General features: G+C 39.8%; 1 long non-coding RNA gene across 3 annotated transcripts in view; it reads right to left on the bottom strand.

The window, feature by feature from the left end:
* Nucleotides 1-22387, bottom strand: part of LOC132401772 (uncharacterized) — a 39358-nt gene extending 16971 nt beyond the window's left edge. The window contains exons 1-3 of one of the 3 annotated variants that reach the window (XR_009514702.1): nt 22288-22387; nt 14047-14216; nt 6694-6808 (exon numbers count right to left, since the gene is read on the bottom strand). This is a non-coding gene — a long non-coding RNA (uncharacterized LOC132401772). Of the gene's footprint in view, nt 1-1307; nt 6809-14046; nt 14217-22287 lie in introns of those variants that run through there. The other 2 variants (XR_009514700.1, XR_009514701.1) reach the window with 2 other exon arrangements.
* Between the last annotated feature and the right edge of the window lie 1400 nt (nt 22388-23787).

The raw sequence follows: 23787 nt of genomic DNA, 5'->3' as shown, positions 1-23787 counted from the left end.
GTTACTTCCCACACTGAATTGGAAAACTGTTTCTGAATTTTAAATAATAAGATATATTGTCATAGAATTTATGAAACCCAATAACCTTTGGCTTCAGTCCAGTTATCAATTTTCCCATTTAGTCTCAGGTCATTAATTCTGAGACTTACACAAATGCAACCCAGCAAAGTGCTGACCTTTATGACACAGAAATTACATTGTGCTGCAAGCAGTATGATGCACTTAGCTGGCATTAGAGATAACATTTACACAGCAGTTTTAATCTGAACCACATTTAATTTCTTCTCTTCTTTGCTGTTATTAGTTATTGTGCTTGAATGTTATACCAATGAAATTGAGGAAATAAAAATGATATGCTGCAGGATTCCATGTTCTTTTGTAATCTGGAAAAAATTTTTATTATGTTGTAATATCGCAGATCACCTGCAACTTTATACGCTATTAAAATATATTTGCACACCATCTAGTTTGTAAAAACTTACCTTCCTGCTAGCTAATTCATTGAAATCTATTTGCACACCAACAATTTGTTAAAATCCATTGTACAACATAGACCATTGCTTATTTTCATCCTAGTGAACATTCACCAGTAATGTTTCATAGCTACTTTTTAATCTGGACCTGACTAAAGCTGAATAAGGACAGTTGGACACCAGTTTAATTCACCAAGGAGGAACAGGACAGATCAATCATTAAGATTAGTAGAGTTACTTCTCTGTTTCAGCTGAAAAGTTCCAGATTATTAGTTTTACGCTGTACTGTACCTGCTAGAGTGGTATATGCCGGATGAAAAATTCCAGATATGGGTTCAATAATGTCACTTGTAACCTGATGGGATCTTAATTGGGAATGTCAGAAATCTTGTCCCATGTCCAATCTACTGAGTGAAGATTTTGTATATAAGGGCCTCTGAGTGCATGTTCGTGGTCATCTCCTGTTGTAGCCCATCCACTTCAAGGTTCAACAAGGTTCAATAGAGATGCTCTCTGCACAACTCTATTGTAATGCATTGTTATTTGAGTTACTGTCACCATCTTGTCAGTTTGATCCAGTTTGGCCATTCTTCTCTGACCACGCTCATTAACAAGATGTTTTCACCCATAGAACTACCCCTCAGTGGATGTTTTATTGTTTTTTTTTTGCTCCATACGCTGTGAACTCAGAGACTGTTAAGTGTTAAAAACCCAAGAGATCAACAGTTTTTGAGATACTCGAACAATCCTGTCTGACACCAACAATCAAAGTCATTTAGACCACATTTCTTCCCCATTCTGATTTTGGTCTGAACAACAACTGAAACTTTTGAATATATCTGAATACTTTAATAAATGATTGAACGATAAGATACTATACTTACATTAAAAAGCAGGTGTACCAAATAAAATGGCCACTGACAGCATGTCTACATTCTGTTAGGCTATGGACATGGATGATCTTGCATGGAAATCATCACCACGATGGTGATGTATGCTTTTCTCAAAAAAAATCCAACAACTAAAAAACTGTAATGCACATGAAATGCTGGAGTAACTCAGCAGACCAGGCAGCATCGATGGAAAAGAGTAAACAGTCGACGTTTCAGGTCAAGACCCTTCATCAAGTCTGGAGAAAAGAGATGAGAAGTCAGAGTAAGGAGGTGCTGGGAGAGGAGGAAGAAGTACAAGGTGGTAGGTGACTGGTGAAACTGGGAGGGGGGAGGGGTGAAGTAAAGAGCTGGGAAGTGAATTGGTGAAAGAGATTAAGGGTTGGAGAAGTGGGAATGCCACAGGAGAGGACAGAAGGCCATGGCATAAAGGGAAGGGGGAGAAGTACCAGAGGGAGGTGACGGCCAGGTAAGGAGAAAATAGCCGAGAGAATGAAAAGGAGTGGAGAATGCTGGGGGGGGGGGGGGGGGGTAGTGTGGGTGGTTGTTCAGCTCCAAGAGAAAAACTGTCAAACCCTGACCTGACCATAACTTTTGCTCAGCTTGGTTCTTTATCATCCATAGCACAAGTTTTGTGAGTCAATATCCATTTTCATAATTCAAAGTTCCAACTTCAAAAGTAAATTTATTATCGAAGAACACATATGCCACCATATGCAACCCTGAGATTCATTTTTTTGCAGTAAACCAAAAAAACAATGGAATCGAATATTAACCAATAATATTAAAGAGGATACCAAAAGTTTCTTCAGATGGATAAAGTGTAAAAGAGAGGCAAGAGTCGATATTGGACCGCTGGAAAATGATGCTGGAGAGGTAGTAATGGGAGACAACAAAATAGCAGATGAACTGAATAAGTATTTTGCATTTGTCTTCATTGTGGAAGACACTGACAATATTGAGGAAGTTCCAGGCATCAGGGAGCATGAAGTGTGTGAAATTACCATAATTAGAGAAAAGGTTCTTTGGAAACTGAAAGGTCTGAAGATAGATAGGTCATCTGGACCAGATGGACTACATCCCAGAGTTAGACAATAGACAATAGGTGCAGAAGTAGACCATTCAGCCCTTCGAGCCTGCACCGCCAGTTATGAAAGAAGTAGCCGAAGATATCATGGAAGCATTAGTAATGATCTTTCTGCCTCTTTCCCTTCTTTCTAGAATGGTTCTGGAAGACTAGTGAATTGCAAATGTCACACCACTCTTCAGGAAGGGAGAGAGGCAAAAGAAAGGAAACTATAGGCCAGTTAGTCTGACCTCAGTGGTTGGGAAGATGTTGGCGTGGATTACTCAGGATGAGATCTCAGGATACTTGGAGGCACATGATAAAACTGGCAGAGGTCAGCATCGGTTCCTCGAGGGAAAATCTTGCCTGACAAATCTGTTGGAATTCTTTGAAGAAGTAACAAGGAAGATAGACAAAAGAGTTGTGACATTGTGTACTTGGATTTTCAGAAGGTCTTTCACAAGGTGCCACACGTAAGGCTACTTAAGCTACGAGACCATGATATTACAGGAAAGATTCTAGCATGGATAAAGAAGTGGCGGATTGGCAGGAGAAAAAGATTGGGAATAAAGGGAGCCTTTTCTGACTGGCTGCCAGTGGCTAGTAGTGTTCCACATTGTTCTGTGTAGGGACAGATTCTTTTTGTGTTATATGTCAGTGATTTAGATGATGGAATTGATGGCTCTTTTGCAAAGTTTGCAGACGATATGAAGATATATGGAAGGGCAGGTAGTTTTGAGGAAGTAGAAAGGCTATAGAAGGACTTGACAGATTAGTATGGCCACACAGTTTGGTAGAAGAAATAAAAGGGTTGACTATTTTCTAAATGGAGAGCAAATACAAAAAATTGATGTACAAAGGGACTTGGGAGGAAAGTAAATGCAGTGCTAGCGTTCATTTCAAAAGGACTAGAATACAATAGCAAGGATGTAATGTTGAAACTTTATAAGGCATTTGTGAGGCCTCACTGGAGCATTGCGAGCAGATCTGGGCCCGTAATCTTAGAACAAATGATTTGAAACTGGAGAAGGTTCAAAGGAGGTTCATGAAAATGATTCCAAGATTGAATGCCTTAATATATGAAGAGCATCTGATGGCTCTGGGCCTGTATTCACTGGAAGTCAGAAGAATGAGGGGTGACCTCTTTGAAACCTATCAAATGGTGAAAGGCCTTTACAGAGTGCATATGGAGAGGATGTTTCCTATGATGGGAGAGTCTAAGACCAGGGGACACACCCTCAGAATAGAGGGGCATCTTTTGGGAATGGAGATGAGGAGGAATTTCTGTAGCTAGAGAGTGGAAAATCTGTGGAGGCCAAGTATTTATGTATATTTAAAGCAGAGGTTGATAGATACTTGATTGGTCAGGGCTTGAAGGGATGCAAGAAGGGAGGAGATTGGGGCTGAGAAGAAAATTGGATCAGTCATGATGAAATGGTGGAGTTGATCCAATGGGCCAAATGGCCTCATTCTGCTCCTATATCTTGTGGTCTTATGCAATCAATGAAATTCCACACCCACCTGGACGGACAAACAACCAGTCTGCAAAAGATAACAAACTATGCAAATACAGAAGAAACATAATGAATTAACAATAATAAATAAATAAGCAGTAAGTATCAAGAACATGAGATGAAGAATCCTTGAAAGTGAATCCATTGATTGTGGGAGCAGTTCAGTGATGGGGCAAGTGAAGTTATCCCCTTTGGTTCAAGAGCTTGATGGTTGAGGGGTAATAACTGTTTCTGAACCTGTGGTGGGGGTCTTGAGGTTCCTGTACCTTCTTCCTGATCGCAGCAAAGAGAAGAGAGCATGGCCTGTGTGGTGGGTGTCCTTGATGTCGGTTTCTACCTTCATGTGACAACGCTTCATGTAGTTGTGCTCAGTGGTGAGGAGGGCTTTATCCATGATGGACTAGCCCGTATCCACTAGTTTTTGTAGGGTTTTCCATTCAAAGGCACTGGTGTTTCCATACCAGGCTGTGATGCAGCCAGTCAATATACTCTCCACCACGAATCTATATAACTTTGTCAAGGTTTTAGATAGCCTGCTGATTCTTCACAATTTTCTGTGAAGTAGAGGTACTTCTGTGCTTTCTTCATAATTGCACTTACATACTGAGTCCAAGACAGATCTATTGAAATGATAGCACTAATGAACTTAAAGTTTCTAGCCCTCTCCACCTCTGATCCACCAGTGAGGACTGGCTCACGGACCTCCAGTTTCATCCTTCTGCATTCAATAATCAGCTCCCTGGTCTTGCTGACATTGGGTGAGAGGTTGTTGTGGCATCACTCGTCCAAATTTTCCATATCCCTCCTATATGCTGTTTGGTCACCACCTTTGAGTTGGCCAATGACAGTGGTACTGGCAGCAAATTTAAATATGACATTGGAGCTGTGCTTTGCTACACAGTCATAAATATAAAGCGAGTAGAGCATGGGGCTAAGCTCATTGCCTTGTGCTACAGCTGTGCTGATGCAAATTGTGGAGGAGATGTTGTTGTCAATCCAAACTGATTGGGGTCTGCAAGTGAGGAAATTCTAGATGCAATTGCATAAGAAGGTATTGAGGTCAAGGTCTTAAAGCTTATTGATTAGTTTTGAGGAGATGATAATATTGAATGCCAAGCTGTAATCAATAAAGCAGCTGTCCAAATATTCAAGGATTGAGTGAACAGCCAAAGAAATGGCGTCTGCCGTGGACCTGTTTTGCCAATAGGCAAATTAGAGCAGATCTAAGTTGCTCCTCAGGCAGGAGTTGACATGTTTTATCGCCAACCTCTCAAAACACTTCATTACTGTGGATATAAATGCTGCTGAATGATAGTCATTGAGGCAGGTTAATGTGTTCTTCTTAGGCACTTGAGTAATTGAAGCAGGTGGTGGATGCCCCAGACTGCCGAAGCGAGAGGTTAAATATATTGGGGGGTACTCCAGCAAGTTGAACAGAGCAGGTCTTTAGAACTTGGGTAGGTACTCCATCTGGGGCAGATACTTACCATGGGTTCACCCTCCTGAGCGATGCTCTCACATTGGCCTCAGAGACTGGAACCATAGGGTCATCGGGGGGTTTTGGGTGTTTGTGAAGGTTCCTTCATCATATTTCAATCATATGAATTAAGCCCCCAACTTCTAGTATATAAGTTGCAAATGAAATATAGCCACATGTGGTCATCTCCCCAATTTTACAAACTGGAAAAAACTTATATTCAGTTATTGTGTAGTTGCCATGCAATGTCCATCACTTTAAACTGCACGTTAATGCAGGCTACACAGAAAGCTCTAACCATGCTTACATTATACACAATTTCAAATACTTGTCATTCTGATTCAAAGCCAGTGAATAGTTTGGTGGATTATCAGCAGGAGTATACAGTGCAGCCATGGTATTTAACGCCAGTAAGGAAATGGATGTCATGAGGTTGTAGTCCAGTGCCAGTGTCCGAACCATTTCGGTTTGCAGTGACTAATATAGTATTAAAATAAGGAAAGGTAAGCTGTCTGGTGTTGATTGTTTTATGAATAGCAGAGCAGACTTGAGGATTGAATGACCTAATTCGGTTCCTTTGTCTCATCGTCATATGGAAAGAAACTGTTGACATTTCTGGTCCAAATCCAGCATCAGGACCGAGTGTGGGGAGGTAAGGTGACCACAATAGAGAGGAGAAGAGGAGTGACTGGAAAGGACTCCAGGGAGGACTGAAGTCTGGTGCAAGTTTCTAGATGGTGGTGCCAATGAGCTGGGCTGGAGTTGAGAGACAGTGGCAGGTAAGTGACAGGTCCTGGAGCAGCATGCCTGGGACAAAAAGAATTGTGGATGTTTTGGGTGGAAGTCTTGCATTAGAAGCATGCAGTCTCTTGAGTTTCATATTTACAGTCAAGTCCTACCTTAGTACAACTGACTGGCCTGCTTCAAAAGCAACAGAAGTCAAAGATATCCCGTGGAATGGTGTTACATTTAGGTCAGATTGTGCAGGGACATGAGGGTCACAATATTTAATTGTTCTTTAATAATTATAATCTGTTTAATCTTTAACCCAGATTTGGGCTCATGAGCTTTGAGTTGCTAGTTTATTCATATAATCACAACTTTATTGCACCATGCTATAATTCTGCTCTGATTATGGTATCGTGGATGGACCACAAACCTGGTAGCACTTAACGTATTTTTTAAAGTGTTCAAATAACAGCTGAGAAATCTAATGCATGACACTTTAAATGAAAGCACTGTTTTTGAATTCAAATTAAACAAAGGAAAATACCTGCAATATTGATTTTCCCTCTTACAATCTCCACTTTTTGGCAAAGAACGTGGAAACACCGTACATTGGAAAAAATATCATTGATATATCTATTTCGAGTCCCTGCGAGATCCAACTGGAACAGATCAAACATGCAGAAGTATTTGTTATCAGGAACAGAATCTTTAACACGTTGATTCATATAATTGTGTAAGTCCCTGGTTAGACGTCTTTAATATACTCAGAGCAATATCTGGAGATTTTAATTTGTGAAATAGCAGCATCTAGTGGAAAAGAACTCTGTACTGATATTATCAGTTTCAAAGCAGAAAAGCTGGGTCAAGTTATCCAAGTAGATTTGCTTTTAGCAAGATATAAATTCTGAACTGTGCTAACACACCTGAAATTGCTCCAATTACTTCATGTGGATTTCCTTTGTAATTTTTTTCTTTTTTGGCTTTTTTTAAAAAAATGTGCATGCTAGGCTTCTGCCTCACCATTACTTCTCCTTATTGCTTTGGGATGAAATACGTTGTTGTCACTTTTGCATGACATTCCAACTTCTGGGGCCCAACACTTCAGTAAATGGAAGTTGTTAGCTGAGAGAACACGGGGGGGGGGGAGGGGGGGTCTAGAAGAAAGCCTGCCACTTCCTAGAGATTAATTTTAAAAAAAGAAAAAAAAGACAAACAAGAGCATCTGAGACACACACAGATGGTTTATCTTGGCAAACAAATTGATTTGTATTGGACATATGTACTGCGGTGAGATTTAACACCTATGTTTGTAAAATTCTATCCCACCTTCCCCCACAACCACAATTGATAAAAAAAAGCTAATATTACTTATAGGGAAATCGGTGGGAGGTAAATATTATATTTTTACTTGTATGCTAAAATTATACAAGTGAAGCAATATTTGCCTCCCATAGATTTTCCTAATAAATATTTTTAGATTATAAGAGATAAGACATTATCTCATTATCTCTTATAAGACATATTATAAGACACAAGAGCAGAATCAGGCTGTTTTCGGCCCACTCAGAACACACCGCAATTCATATATTAGCTACGTAGGGTAATGGGTCTGCGGAATTCATTGCCACAGACAGCTGTGGAGGAATAGTCAATGGGTATATGTAAAGTGGAGGTTGATACTGTGGTGAACTACATATACCTGTCTGGACACGCCCCCCCCCCCCCCCCCCGCTGACTGCTTGACTGCTCCTGTGGCTCCTCCCACGGACCCCGGTATAAAGGCATTTGGAGTCTGAGCCCTGCCCTCAGTCTCCAGGATGTAGTGTGGTGGTCAGTTGCTGCTTGTTCTTTCTTCCAGCCAATAAAAGCCTATATCTCGCCTCACGTCTCCGAGAGTTATTGATGGTGTATCAGATACATTGTGATTAATAAAGCCATCAAAGTTTACAGGGAGAAAGCAGGAGAATGGGGTTGAGAGGGACAAATCAGTTAATCAGCCATGATGGAATGGCAGAGCAGGCTTGATGGGCTAAGTGGCCTAATTCTGTCTTATAGTCTTATTATATTAAAACCTTTTGCATTCATGTCAACTGCAGGGCTGAGAAATGCTGTCATTTGTTCTTGTAAAATCTGATTAGTCTTTCATCAGAAATGAGATTAATTAGAACTGATGGAGCAAAGTATTGCAGGTGCTGATAAATTATAATAAAAACAGAAAAAGCTGGCAGTTCTCAGCAGGTCAGGCAGCATCTATAGAGGAGAGAAACAGAGTTGGAATGTTAGGTCCAGGGCTCTTCATATTGATGCAGTTATGCAGAAGGCACATTAGCAGCTATATTTCATTAGGAGATTGAGGATGCTTGGTCTGTCACTGAAGACTCCAGCAAACTTCTACAGATGTATTCTGGAGAACTCAAACTGGAATCATCGCTGGCTGGAGCGGAATGGCAGGGAGATTTCTCAAACTTCCAGTAATGCCTCCACCCCCCTTCATCATTTCCCACCCCCTTGTCCCTCTCGTGTTATCTCCTTGCCCGCCCATCACCTCCCTCTGGTGCTCCTCACAACCCCCCGCCCCACCTTTCTTCTTTCTTCCATGGCCTTCTGTCTCTTTGACCAATCATCTTCCTAGCTGTTTGTTTCATTCCCCCACCTCCAACTTTTACTTATCACCTGACATCTCCCTCTCCCCTCCGCCCACCTTTCAAATCTACTTCTCAGCTTTTTTTCTCCTGCTGAAGGGTTTCGGCCCAAAATATCAACCGTATGTTTTTCCATAGATGATGCCTTGCCTGCTGAGTTCCTCCAGTATTGTGTGTGTGTTGTTCGGATTACCAGCATTGGCAAATTTTCTCTTGTTTGTGATTTGATCACAATTATGGTCTTGCTTTGCACTACTTATATGTTTTATAGTAATTTATACTTTTTTTTAGGTATTACTGCCACGAAACAACAGATTTCACAACATTAGTCAGTGATAATAAACCTGATTCTAATTCTAATTCATCAGAAAAGCAGGAATGAGAAAGTCAACTTGTTTTAATTTGAAGACAGGAGGAAACATGGAAGGAACAGAGGGATTAGGTTGCGAACAAAGTTGTCAATTACCTTAGAAGCTGAGGGTTAAAAAAAAAGAGTCAGAAATATAAAGTACAACCATAGAGACAGAAGGAAAACAAAAACCAGTCTATACTGTAGCAACACACACAAAATGATGAAGGAACTCAGCAAGCCTGGCAGTGTCTATGGAAATGAATAAACAGTTGGTGTGTCAGGCTGAGACCCCTCTTTAGGACTGAGAAGGAAGCGGGAAAATTGCCAGAATAAAAAGGTGGGGGGGGGAGGGGGAAGAGGAAGGAGATTAGCTGGAAGATGGTAGGTGAAGTCAGGTGGGTGGGAAAGGTCAAGAACTAGAACAGAAGGAATCTAATAGGAGAGGAGAATGGACCATAGGAGAGAGGGAAGAAATACGCAGGTGACAAAAGATAAAAGGTCAGAGTGAGGAATAGAGGAAGACAGATTGGGGGAATATAGTTTACTGGATGGAGAAATCAATATTTATACCATCAGGTTGGAGGCTACCCTGACAGAATATAAGTTGTTGCTCCTCCCCACTCATTTTTGTTTGGGGTTTCTCCACTGTCAAGGAGCACACGTCAAGTGCACTCTATACAATATACTAAGTTGGATGAACTGTACATAAATTGCTGGCTCCCTGGATGATGAGAATGCATTTGAGAGATGCTTTTTGGTGTTGGAAGATTTGATCAGGATAAATAATAACCAATGTACTGGCCAGCATGGACCAGTGGATCCCAGTTCCATGCTGTGTGACTCAGTGAATCTATAAGATCTGTTTTGATCTTAGGTAAGGACAGGGGGTAGAGATCACCTGCTGCCCAAGGTTATTTGCTGCCACCTCTTGTTCCACAATGTTTCCTCCACTGTGGCCTCAGGCACAGAATTTCATTGGGAACCCAATCAATGAGGCATATTTACCGTTTGTAAAAGGCAATAATGTTTTTTTTTACATTTGTGAACTTAAAAATATTCAAAATGTTTTGAAAATTAATAGCAGCAAGCTTTTATTTAAAGAGTGAAGATTAAAACATACTCACACTTAAAGACAGTTAAATGAACTGAATTAAATTTAAGGAAAGCTCCTACTTATCTTTCTCCCAAGAACTGTTCTCTCTCCATTCAGCATCTTGGTTCATAAAGCACTACAGCAAAGTAACAGACCCTTCAGCCCATCTAGCTCATATCAACCTGTTTTTTCTGCCTAGTCCCATATTCCTGTGTATAACCCTCCATATACCCTCCCATCCATATACCTATGCGAGCTTCCCTTAAATATTGCAATTGAAGCTGTTTGCACCATTTTCACACTCACAGTGTCTTGAGATTCCCCTTAAATATCCCCTTAATCTCTTTGAGCAGATTACAAGTAGGATAGATGAAGGGGATGCAGTGGATGTTGTATATTTGGACATTCAGAAGGCCTTTGACAAGGTGCCACACATGAGGCTGCTTACCAAGTTAAGAGCCCGTGGTATTACAGGAAAGTTACTAACATGGTTAGAGCATTGGCTGTTTGCTAAGAGGCAGTGAGTGGGAATAAAGGGATCCTTTTCTCATTGGCTGCCAGTGACTAGTGGTGTTCTGCAGGGGTCAGTATTGGGACCACTTCTTTTTATGCTGTGTATAAATGATTTAGATGATGGAATAGAAGGCTTTGTTGCCAAGTTTGCAGATGACATGAAGTTTGGTGGAAGGGCAGGTGGTGTTGAGGAAACAGGTAGGACTTAGACAGATTAGGAGAATGGGCAAAAAAGTGGCAAATGAAATACAATGTTGGTAAATGCATGGTCATGCACTTTGGTAGTAGAAATAAATGTGCAGACTTTTTTCGCAACGGGGAGAAAATCCAGGAACCTGAGATACAGAGGGATTTGGGAGTCCCTGTACAGAACACCCTGAAGGTTAACCTGCAGGTCGAGTCAGTGGTGAGGAAGGCAAATGCCATGTTAGCATTCATTTCAGGAGGTCTAGAATACAAGAGCAAGGATGAGATGCTGAGGCTTTATAAGGCCCTGGTGAGGCCTCACCTTGAGTATTGTGAACAGCTTTGGGCCCCTCATCTTAGAAAAGATATGCTGACAACGGAGAGGGTCCAAAGGATGTTCACAAGGATGATTCCAGGAATGAAAGGGTTATCATACAAGGAACGTTTGATGGCTCTGCAGTTGAGGGGGGGATCTCATTGAAACCTTACAAATGTTAAAAGACCTATACAGAGTAGATGTGGAAAGGATGTTTCCCATGATAGGAGAGTCTAGGACAAGAGGGCACAGCCTCAGAATAGAGGGGCACCCTTTCAAAACAGAGATGTGGAGAAATTTCTTTAGCCAGAGGGTGGTAACTTGAGGAACTTGTTACCACATGCGGCTGTGGAGACCAGGTCATTGGGTGTATTTAAGGCAGAGATTGATAGGTTCTTGATTGGACATGGCATCAAAGGTTACGGGGAGAAGTCCGGGAAATGGAGTTGAGGAGGATCAGCCATGATTGAATGGCGGGGCAGACTCGATGGGCCAGATGGCCTATTTCTGCTCTTATGTCTTATGGTCTTATATTTCACCTTTCATCCTAAAGATATAACCATTAGTTCTAGTCTCACCCAACCTCAGGAGAATAAACCATTGAATGTATATAAGTTTAACTATCCATTAATTTACAAATTTTCCAATTTGTAGACTTTATTGGTGAATGAATTTTAAATGAAAATACTGATGTTACAATAGAATCATTGACATATGATGTTTCACACTCACAGTGAAGGTATTTTTCTTCAGGTTCCCCTTAAATATTCCACCTTTATAGCTTTAGAAAGAAAGCCCAGATCTAGTCCCAAATAACCTCAGGAGAAAAAGCCTGCATGTACATACCTGTTCTATACCCCTTATAATTCAGTACACCTCTATAAGATCAGAGCTTCTGGGTTGACAGACAGACAGACATACTTTATTGAACCAGAGGGAAATTGGGTTTTGTTACAGCCACACCAACCAAGAATAGTGTAGAAATATAGCAATATAAAACCATAAATAATTAAATAATAATAGGTTAATCATGCCAAGTGGAAATAAGTCCAGGACTCAGTTTACCTATCACAGGGGCAGTTGGCGGCAGGATAGAACCTGCCTCCACTAGTTTGAATACATACCTATGCTGGATGCAAGGACTTCTGCTGAGAAACAACAGTCAGCCCCAGTATAAGTGCTGGTGCCAGAGCATGTGATCCAACCTAGTACTTGCGACATTAATTTTCTGGCCAAAATCAACTTAAAGTAAGCACTGCACATGGTTGCCTAAATTATTGAACCTAGAAGCTGATTGCCTCCCAAGTTTCGATACTATCAGTAATGTAGTCTGCACTGGAGATGCTCCATTATATTCCTATACTCAATCCCATCCACTGCCAGAAGGTCCAAGTACTGTACATTTATAGATTTTTCAGATTCATACCATGGAACCTCAGGAACAACATACACCTGGTTGTCACATTATTTGGTACCTCCTGTACCTAATAAAGTGGTCACTGAGTCTATGTTTGTGGTCTTTTGCTGCTGTAGCCCATCCACTTCAAGGTCCAACATGTTGTGTGTTCTGTGATGCTCCTCTGCACAACACTGTTGTAACGTGTTGAGTCACTGTTGCCTTCCTGTCAGCTTGAACCAGCCTGGCCATTTGCTTCTGACATCTCTCATAACAAGGTATTTTCACCCACAGGACTACTGCTCACCCGATTTTTTTGTTTCTGTTTCTGTTGTTGGTTGTTTTTTTTTTATATAAACGGCATTCATTGTAAGTTCTAGAAGCTGTTGTGTGTGAAATTCCCAGGAGGTCATCAGTTTCTGAGATACTCAAACCACACAGTTAGGCACCAACAATCATTAATGATTAAAGTGAATTAGATGACATTTCTTCCCCATTCTGATGCTTAGTCTGAACAGCAACTGAACCTCTTGACCAGATCAGCATGCTTTCATGCATCGAGTTGTCACCACATGATTGACCGATTGGATGTTTGCATTAACAAACAGGTGTACCTAAGAAAGTGGTCATTGAAAGTATAAATGTTTACCTATCCATAAATTTATGAATTTTTCAATTTGTAGAATTTATTGGTGAATGAATGTTAAACAAAAATACCAATATTACAATAGAATCATTGATGTGTGCAGAACAGAAGGAAGCCAGCTTGCCCATTGGTGTTAGATCAATCCAAAGCTAATTTCACAGCTCTCCACATTATCCAGTCTTAAATTTGATCTGCTTCAAAAATTTATCTGATTTGGACCTTAAGAAAAAGTGAAATGCCTACCATAATGATTTCATTATGGGAAGACAGTCTGTGCTGCAACAACCTGATAAAATTTCTCACACTGTTTTCCCAGTCCTCAACAACTTATCAGCAATTTATTTCTTTCCCTTTAATCCCATGTACTTATCTAACCTCATTCTGGAAACATATCAAGCCTTTTGCCTCAGTCTCTTCTCTATGGTCAAAAGTTCCACATTCTAATCACTTTATGCAAAGAGAAGTCATATTTCATTTTTTGGATTAAGTTTCTCCATTTGTCCCAACAAAATTTAAATTTTAAAATCTCCAGAAAAATTCCCCAGACCGTCCTTTGTTAGGGAGGAATTGGTCACAGTCTATCAAGTATCAGCATCTCAAGTCGCTCCTAACAACGAAATATGTTTCTTGTCAGCCACTTGGGAGTCTACATGATACGCTATCCAAGGCTTTAAAATCTGTTCCTTCCCATAACTGGATATCCAAAATGCAGAAAATATTCTTAACTGTGCTATATAAATTTGACATTATTACCCTTTTATTGGTTGGGTGCAACATGATGCTTGCTGTAAATAACTTACAGCAAACCACTGTCTCTGGATCCATTTGTTCTTGACTCTCACTCCTGTGTGTTGTGGTAATGCAGGTTTGCAGATGCCAAGGTGTAACTTCCCATTCCACCACTGGACTTTGCTTTATGCCAGCTGAAGTTAGGAATGCAGAGTAAACATAATCATTAGAATGGAAATGACCAACTTGTTTGAAAAAGTGAAGGTAAGATTTTTTCTGTAATCTCAATATTTAAAATTATTTTAAAAGACAAATGTACTTTCAAGTTTATAAACATTTACATAAAAACAATTCTAGTTTTATTAACAGATACAAGAGGTACAGCAGATGCTGGAAATCTAGAGCAATACACACAATGTTGGAAGAGCTCAGCAGGTCAGATAGTATCTTTGAATGAGAATTCGCAGTTGACGTTTTGGGTTGTTACCCTTGAAGAAGGGTCTCGGCCCAAATGCCGACTGTTTATTCCCATCTGTAGATGCTGCCTGACCCGTTGAGCTTCTCCAGCACATTGAGTATATTGCTCCAGTTTTATTAAACCTTTCTAATCATTGGACTCCTTTGGTAGCAGTTTAAAGGTCTTAAATAGTAGTAAGCTGCTTGAAGGCAGCTGAAGGCAGAGTCGTCTGATGATGGGGCCACAGGATTTACCACCTGAGACTTGAATAGATTGTTCTACTTTGTGGAATAGCACTAGTAACAAGGTCTCAGGGTCCACTGGACCAATTGGGCTATATAACATTACTGCAGTTCAAGGATTAGTATGGGTAGCATTCATGATTTAATTCAATGTAAACACCTAGAACCGTCTTTTAATTGCCTCATCAGTTGGACTCTTAACTTATAATATATTTTCATTACCAGGCTCTAAATATTCCATTTGTATTGAAATAAATTGGACATTTAAATGTGACAATGATGCAATAAAGAGCTTTCCCTTCTGAATCTTCAATGTGGCTATTGTGGTAACACGTGTAAATAAATGCCTTAGTTTGTGTGGTGGTGTCAAATGATGTGCAAGGTATCAAGCACACATGTGCCTCCTACCCTGAAGATTCCCCTTGAAGCACTGGTCTTCAGCCTCTCTGCCAATGCTTACAATGAATCAGTGATTGAATTACTACTAGCTGCGCAGTATTAACTATAGACCTTGGCAAATAACAAACAAACAGAATTACTAATGCCTTCTTTCAAAGGGGAGAGAGCACAGTAATCCATGTATCACCAAGGACACCTGGACACACTCAGTTTTCTCTTTTTGCCTTCTTGCCTTGACCAAACCCTGGTGTGCATTCATGACCACTCTAGGGTCAAGATGCCAATGAACATAGAACATGGGACAGTGCAGAACAGGAACTGACCATTCAGCCCACAATGTCTGTGCTGTCATGATGCCAAGTCAAACTAATTCCATTTGCCTGCAAGTGGTCTGTGCCTTTCCATTCCCTGCCTGTTCAGATACATTTTAAACATTGCTACTCTATCTGCTTCAAGCACTTCTCCAGACAGAAGGTTCCAGACACCTACCACTTGCCTCCAAGTTAAACCATCTAGTATTTGGCATTTTTACCACAGAATAAAGTCACTGACTCTGATGGCAGAGGGGAAGAAACCGTTCCTGAAGCATAGAGTGTGTATTTTCAGGCTCCTGTACCTTCTCCTCAATGGTAGTAATGTGAAGAGGGCATGGTCCTCAATAATGGATGTCACCTTTCTGAGGCACTTTTTGAACATGACCTTGATGGTGGGTTGAGTTGTGTCCTCAATAAAGATGACCCTTTTTATCCTCTGCATTGGAGACTCCATTCCAATGGTGATGCAACCAGTCCACCATACATAGGTGGGAATTATCAAGAATGTTTGGTGAGATAGAAATCTCCTCAAATCCCCAATGAAGTATAGTCACTGGCATGCCTTCTTCATGAATGTATCAATGTGTTAGACCCGGGAGAGTTCCTCTGAGATGTTGACACCCAGAAACTTGAAGTTGCTCCCACCCTTTCCATTGCTGACTCCTTAAAGTCATCTTGTATGTGTTCTCCCATCTTCCCCTTCCAGATCTCCACTATCTTGGTAATTGTAAATTGTCCTGTGATTAGTCTAGTGTTAAATAGGTAGGTTGTTGAATGGTGTTGCTCATAGAGCCGGAAGAACCTGTGATGCACTGTATCTCTAAATAAAATTTAAAAATGAATTAGTCTTGCTGAAGTTCAATGCAAGATTGTTGTAGCAACACCACTCAAACAGCCAATCTATCTCACTCCTGTTTGCCTCTTCGCCACCATCAGAGATTCTGCCAACAGCAGTGTTGCCATCAGCAAATTTACAAACGGTGTTTGAGCTGTGTTTAGAGAAAGTACAGCAGTATGCTAAGCATGCATCCTTGAGGTGCGCCTCTGTTGACTGTCAGCGAAGTGGAGATGTTATTCCCCATCCATACTGACTGCAGTTTCCGAATGAGGAAGTCAGGCATCCAGTTGTAGATGGAGGTGCTGAGGCCCAGGTTTTGAAGTTTGTTCATTCATACCAAGAGGATGATGCTATTAACACAGAGTTATAATCAACAAACAGCAGTCTGACTTACGTATGCTGTTGTCAAGGTGCTCCAAGGTCAAGTGGAGAGTCATCTGTTGTAGTAGTAGGCAAATTACCGTGGGTCCAGGCCCGTGTTCAGACAGGAATTAATTCTAGCCATGATCAGCCTCTCAAAGCACTTCATCACAGGAGACGTGAGTGCCACTGGGCGAAGGTCATTGATGCAGTTCACCTTGCTCTTCTTGGGCACCAATATGATTGGTGCCCTTTTGAAGCAGATGGGAGATTGTGACTGCAGCAGTGAGTGACTGAAAATGTCCTTGGACACTTCAGCCAGTTAGTTTGCACAGCTTTTCAGTAACCTGCCAGGTACCTCATCGAGGAGTAGGTCATTTGGTCCTTTGAGCCTATTAGACAATAGACAGTAGGTGCAGGAGTAGGCCATTCGGCCCATCTAGCCAGCACCGCCATTCACTGTGATCATGGCTGATCATACACAATCAGTACCCCGTTCCTGCCCTCTCCCCATATCCCTTGACCCCGCTATCTATAAGAGCTCTATCTAACTTTCTCTTGAAAGCATCCAGAGACTTGGCCTCCACTGCTTTCTGGGGCAGAGCATTCCACATATCCACCACTCTCTGGGTGAAAAAGTTTTTCTGCATCTCTGTTCTAAATGGCCTACCACTTATTCTTAAACTGTAGCCTCTAGTTCTGGACTCACCCATCAGCGGGAACGTGCTTCCTACCTCCAGCGTGTCCAATCCCTTAATAATCTTATATGTTTCAATCAGATCCCCTCTCATCCTACTAAATCCCAGTGTATACAAGCCCAGTCACTCCAATCTTTCAACATATGACAGTCCTGCCATTCCGGGAATTAACCTTGTGAACCTATGCTGCACTCCCTCAATAGCAAGAATGTCCTTCCTCAAATTTGGAGACCAAAACTGCACACAATACTCCAGGTGGGTCTCACCAGTGCCCTGTACAGCTGCAGAAGGACCTCTTTACTCCTATACTCCTATATGTTATAAAGGCCAGCATGCCATTAGCTTTCTTCACTGCCTGCTGTACCTGCATGATTACTTTCATTGACTGACGTATGAGAACACCTAGATCTTGTTGTATTTCCCCTTTTCCTAACTTGACTCCATTTAGATAGTAATCTGCCTTCCTGTTCTTGCCACCAAAGTGGATAACCTCACATTTATCCACATTAAACTGCATCTGCCACACATTTGCCCACTAACCTAGCCTGTCCAATTCACCCTGCATTCTCATAACATCCCGCTGACATTTCAAACTGCCACCCAGCTTTGTGTCATCGGCAAATTTGCTAATGTTACCTTTAATCCCTTCATCTAAATCATTAATGTATATCGTAAACAGCTGCGGTCCCAGCACTGAACCTTGCGGTACCCCACAGGTCAGCCTGCCATTCCGAAAGGGACCCGTTAATCACTACTCTTTGTTTCCTGTCAGCCAGCCAATTTTCAATCCATGTCAGTACTCTGCCCCGAATACCATGTGCCCTAATTTTGCCCACTAATCTTCTATGTGGGACTTTATCAAAAGCTTTCTGGAAGTCCAGGTACACTACATCCACTGGCTCTCCCTGGTCCATTTTCATACTTACATCCTCAAAAAACTCCAGAAGATTAGTCAAGTATGATTTTCCCTTCATAAATCCATGCTGACTCAGACTGATCCTTCTACTGCTATCCAAATGTGTCGTAATTTCCTCTCTTATAATTGACTCCAGCACCAAATGTGTCATAATTTCCTCTTTTATAATTGACTTCTGCCATTCATCAAAATCATGCCTGATTTTCTACATCAATCCCCCTTTTCCTGTACTTTTGTCATATCCCTTAATTACCTTCATGTCCAGAATCTATTAGTTCTCTGCTTTGAATTAAATCAATGAGTGGGTCTTCTCAGTTCTCCAGGGGACATAATTTCAAAGACTCACTATCCTTCCTGTGATGAAATTTCTCATTTCTATTCTAAGCAGTCTATCCCTCATTCTGAACTTGTGGCCCTTGTTTCAAGACATCACTACCAGGGAAAACAGCCTTCCAACATAGACCCTATTGAGCTCTTTAGGATATTTTTTAATGCTTTAGTGAGAGATATCTCATTCTTCTTGGTCTAGACAATGCAGGCTTAGTCCTTACAAACTCTGCTCTCTGTTGCAAGTTCACATTCCACTCATAAAACTACACATACAGTCTTTTGCTTTAACTTGGTAGATCTAAACTTACTGAGACTACATCTGCTGCAGCAGTCACATGGTGAATATTCTGCTAAAATAGATAATTTTATAGAAAGGAGGTTCATTATTGAAACTAGGCCTCTAGTTCTCCTCTACCACCATTCCTGCCAAGGTGTCCCATCAACTACTAGGGTGGCAAACATCTCCCTCTGTTCCTGCCTCCTGCCCTCTTGGAAATTGTGACTTTAAGAACTTGTACCATGGTATATGACGACCAAGATAAAGTCATTATTTTGTCCATCGTTGGGCCTGCTGCTCATCTCTGCACACAAGATCCAGGGTTACCAGTTCTCAAACAGAAGGCATTTTGGACATTGTATTTGAATATATTTTTCATGAAGCTTTACAATTTAGTAACAGTCCCACTCGCATTCTGCCATGTTAACAAGTGTTTCCAATTACTGCAGAATTTTTTGGTCATAGTTTTCTCACAGAGGAAGGCTCTTTAAAAACATAAAAGCATAAGAAATTCAAACAGTGTAAAGAAATACATTTAAAAAGGAGTCTCCAAGACAGATGTTGGGGTTCAATTTTGTGTTTGTTATGGTTTGGACATATGGTATTTTTAAATTACAAGAAAGGTGAAGGATAAACAATTATTGACAGTTATTCAATCAAACAAAAAAGATCTATTAAATAGTAATAATAAATATTATTACATAGTAATGATCTGAAGGGACCTGGACCGAAATGCCAACTGTTTATTTCTCTCCATAGATGCTGACTGATCTTCTGTGTCCCTTCAGCATTTGGGAGGTCTTTTGGCGTATATTGGTGGTAGGTATTTTATGAACTACATTTGGGTTTATAGCGAAGGTTGAAAATGGAGAACTAGACTGCCTGGGACTAAACCGAAATTCACCATTGGTGACTGGTACAAAGTGCACTGAAGTTAAAGGAAGTGGATGTAGGGAAGGGAGTACATTGAAAAGTTAATATTATTGTTCCTGCTCAACATTAGCCACCAAAGAGGAGTTTCTACTGCCTTGTTCTGACACACTTTTAGAAATACAACTTATCAATATCTAGCCCACATTCCCTCCAGTTGGGAAAAGAAAAATCAATGAGTGAGAACAGTTGTGGAAGGTGAAAAAGATCTGTTTGACTTGAATTCATCCCTCAACTTTCTAGTATTGGAAAAATACCATTTGTTTTGTGGACATTGATACAAATTTAGCCAGGTTTCTTTCAACTTTTCTGAACTGGGACCACCTTATTGTTAATATCAAGTGCTCTTTGACTCTGGAGTCAAATAGCTGGACTGTATTCCTCAGAGTTGTACCCATAAGAAGAAAGTTTTGCTGCCCGTGTCACTTCTGACTTGTTTTTGTAATGTTTCATTCATTCTGCTCATCTTTAATAACCTTCTACATAAAACTGTCAGAATTCTAATCCACCTCCTGGATTTTGGAGATTCATTTTTTTTTTATCTTGAGAGTACATTGTACCAACAAGTATTGAAAAATTGTTTTTATGGATTCTACAGGACATTGGGTTGATATTGCAACATATAGAGTAACAAAGGATCTACAACTACATTTATAAATTACAAGATCCCGCATCATCTCCCCATAATTACACAAAATACTTTTTTAATTAAAATTACAGATTGAAAAAACAAGCTTTGTGAAACCAATGGGAAAAAAAATTTTTAAAGTGTGAGTGCTTTTATTGTTTGATTAATCCTATCAGAAAAGGCAACATTGAATGGAAAGAGTATTTCAGAGGGATTACTGTTAATCTGTGTGTTGCAATGTGAATTGAATACTGCAGTAAATGATTACCACTTGTCAACAAAGAACAACTAAATCAGTTACTCGTGGGCGGATTCCATTAATCCAGTCTCTCCATTTCAAGCCTGGTCTCTTCCTCATAATTTTTTCTGTTATGTTTGTTTCGATGCTAAATGCTCAATGTGCTATGTTACATGTATTATTTAAAGCTATTTTTTTTGCCAGTTGTACTCTGTAATACCAAACCTTCACAGCATAGTCACTGGCTGGTTTCTCCTGCAAGGCAAGTGTCTTAACAAGAATACCTTCCATTTAAACAGTACCCTTAACATAGGAAGGCAATCTGAGACACTTGATTTAGATACAAACAGGCAAAAACAATTAGTGGATCAAGCCACTCAAAAGTTTGGGGCAAATAATATTTTACTACCTTTAAGGAGGAAAATAATATGGAGAGACAGATAAGTTCAAGGCAAGCACCTGTGGCTTGCAGTCTCTGCTGCTGCTGGCTGGTAAAAAGACTCACAGGGGAGCCCAACCTTAAGTGCATGGATGGAAATTACAATGGACATTTACAAAATGGAGAAGACAACAGTACCTGTTAATTGTAAGTTGGAACAATTTGGTTCATACTGGGAAAAATGGTTTAACTACATAACATCTCATAGGCCTGATTTAACCCTCACAAATCAATGAATATGTTGTTAAAAAAAAAGATCACCCCCTACTTGTACATAGTTTTCTCCTTTCGTTTGTTCTTTCTTTCCTCTCTTTTCTATAAGGGTATACTTCAGATAAATATTATGTGAAAATTTGTGTCATATATGACTATATGATATATAAATATACAATATCTGAAATACATCTTATTGAAATGTTTGTTTGATGATGAATTCCAATAAAAAATACATTAAAAAATATAAACTTATACGTGCATGCTTGCCGTGACTGGAGTGGAGGTTAGACCATATATTAAAGGTCAGCCAGAGAAGAATTCATGAAATGAATGAATGGGAATTTTATCAACCCTCTTTGAACGAGGGTGCAAGAAATTTAAATAAAAGGACTTAAAACCTGTGGTGAAAGATCATGAGTCAATGTAAATAAGAAAGCATGGGGTAATTGTAAGTATTATATTATAGGTCTGTATAAGAGTTGCGAAGTTTTGAATAAGCTGTGGCTAATGAATGATACAGTAAGAAGCTACTTGAAAGTAATGGCTTTCTTGTCATTAGAGCATCCCAATATTCTTGACAATTAATTATTTCTGAAATATTATTCATGTTATATTGACAAGTGTGGAAGAAAAGAGACCACAAATAGTGATAAATTGTTTTTCTTTCTCTCTCTGCATGGATAACTGAGAGTTAAATGCCAGAACGCAGACATCATTGGGTTTGCCTACAATCTTTCACACATGGCTGTAATGAGATCATTCATACCTATCAAACAAAAAAATCAGATGAGGTTTCGGTACAATAACATATTGAAAAAATAGTAGAAATGCACAGTGTTGCTCAGAACCAGAATGAGATGTATGCTTAGATAATGTGTTTGCATTTGCATTTGAATCAGAGACAGGGAAAAAGGACCAGGATGAATTCTATTTCTGAAAAAAGCACATAGACTGAAGTTCCACCACAACTTAAAAAGCTTTACCTCAAATTCTTCTACCTTCAACTGAAGAATAAAATTGATCATTGTTCAAATTAAGTTTTTTCCAAAGTTTGGTTTATGACTTGAATGAAGCTCCTTTATAGTGGATTTTCAGAATACAGAATCTCTTTAAACAAGGTAAAAGAACTGACCTTTGATCTAAACTATTATCGTCGGTTAATATTTTCACTGCACTGACGACATATCATGAAGCAGAGAAATGGATTGTAATAAAGAATGGGAAAAGGTTAAAATTACTCATGAACAAATAAGTACGCAAACAGTAAATTAGATTACTTTTGTACTTAATCATCTGTGAAAACTGCTGAGAATCAAATTTGTAACTGCAATTTGTAACATTATAGATTTGTTTATTTAATTAATGGTGAGTCGGAAAATAACGTGATGTTTTTCTAAAAAGATTCAGTACTTAACACAAACATTGAGGAGATTTGGGTTCTAGATTATTCTGGCTATTATTTAGAAAGAAAGTCTCAGCTATCAGGAAATAATTATATAGAAAGTATGAACAAAGCTTTCTGAATTACACTGAAACACTCTGTTACCCTAATTATAGCAGTAATTTTATTTGCAAGCTTTTTAGTGGCAGGTTTTAAAAGTATGAAAAAAAACATCATTTCAGCTTGTCTGGTAAACAAATAGAATGATCACCATGCCTGAAAAATCTGTTTAGGAAAGTAAATTATTTTGTAGTGCAGTACTTTCAGAGTGTTTACCATATGTAGAACTAACAGTAATATAATGTTAATTGAATGCAAAATCTGGGTGAAAACTATTTCTATGGACATCCAAATTCAGGAAGAAGAATTCAAACATCTGTGAGCCCCAGCATCAATAATGAAGTCTTTATCAAAGAGGTGTGTAGTGCACAGCTGGTTACCTTTCACTATAATTTTCCACCCCACTTTCACTCTGATCTGACAATGACTCTCTTTGAAACCCTTTCTCACAGTGAGCTATACCTACACACAATAACGGTAGCCAATAACATTTCAATAGTCTGTGCCTGGGAGGAGGCTCAGATAAGGTTTTAGTTGGACTCATTCCACCAGGGGGCAACACAACCAACACTCCAGTTCAAAACCAAGATCAACCAGGAAATTCGGAATGAAATGAGTATCAACTGTTGAGTGATGCAGCTTCAAAATGCTAGTTCTAGGTAGAGGTTGGCAATGTTAGTTTCAAAGATGGCTGCCAAAAATACATCAAAAAGGAAGACCTTATCTGCCTGATTTCATTGACCTTTTTGAAGAGTTGACAGACTATGCAGAAAATGGTAACAAAAATCATTTTAAAAGATTTTCAAAAGATATTCAACAATGTTCCCATAAGGGACTAATCTGCAAAGCTGGAAAATTCAAAGTCAGGCAGCAGCAATGCAGTGTGGATTGCAGAGTCACAAATTCATACAACACTGAAACATGCCCTTTGATCCATCGTGTTGATATTGCTCATGGTGCCTACCAACACTAATCCTATTTA

This window comes from Hypanus sabinus, chromosome 11 (genome assembly GCF_030144855.1).
Source record: "Hypanus sabinus isolate sHypSab1 chromosome 11, sHypSab1.hap1, whole genome shotgun sequence".
NCBI lineage: Eukaryota > Metazoa > Chordata > Chondrichthyes > Myliobatiformes > Dasyatidae > Hypanus > Hypanus sabinus.
Note: the sequence above shows the minus strand (reverse complement) of the source record. Positions and strands in the feature narration are given on the sequence as shown.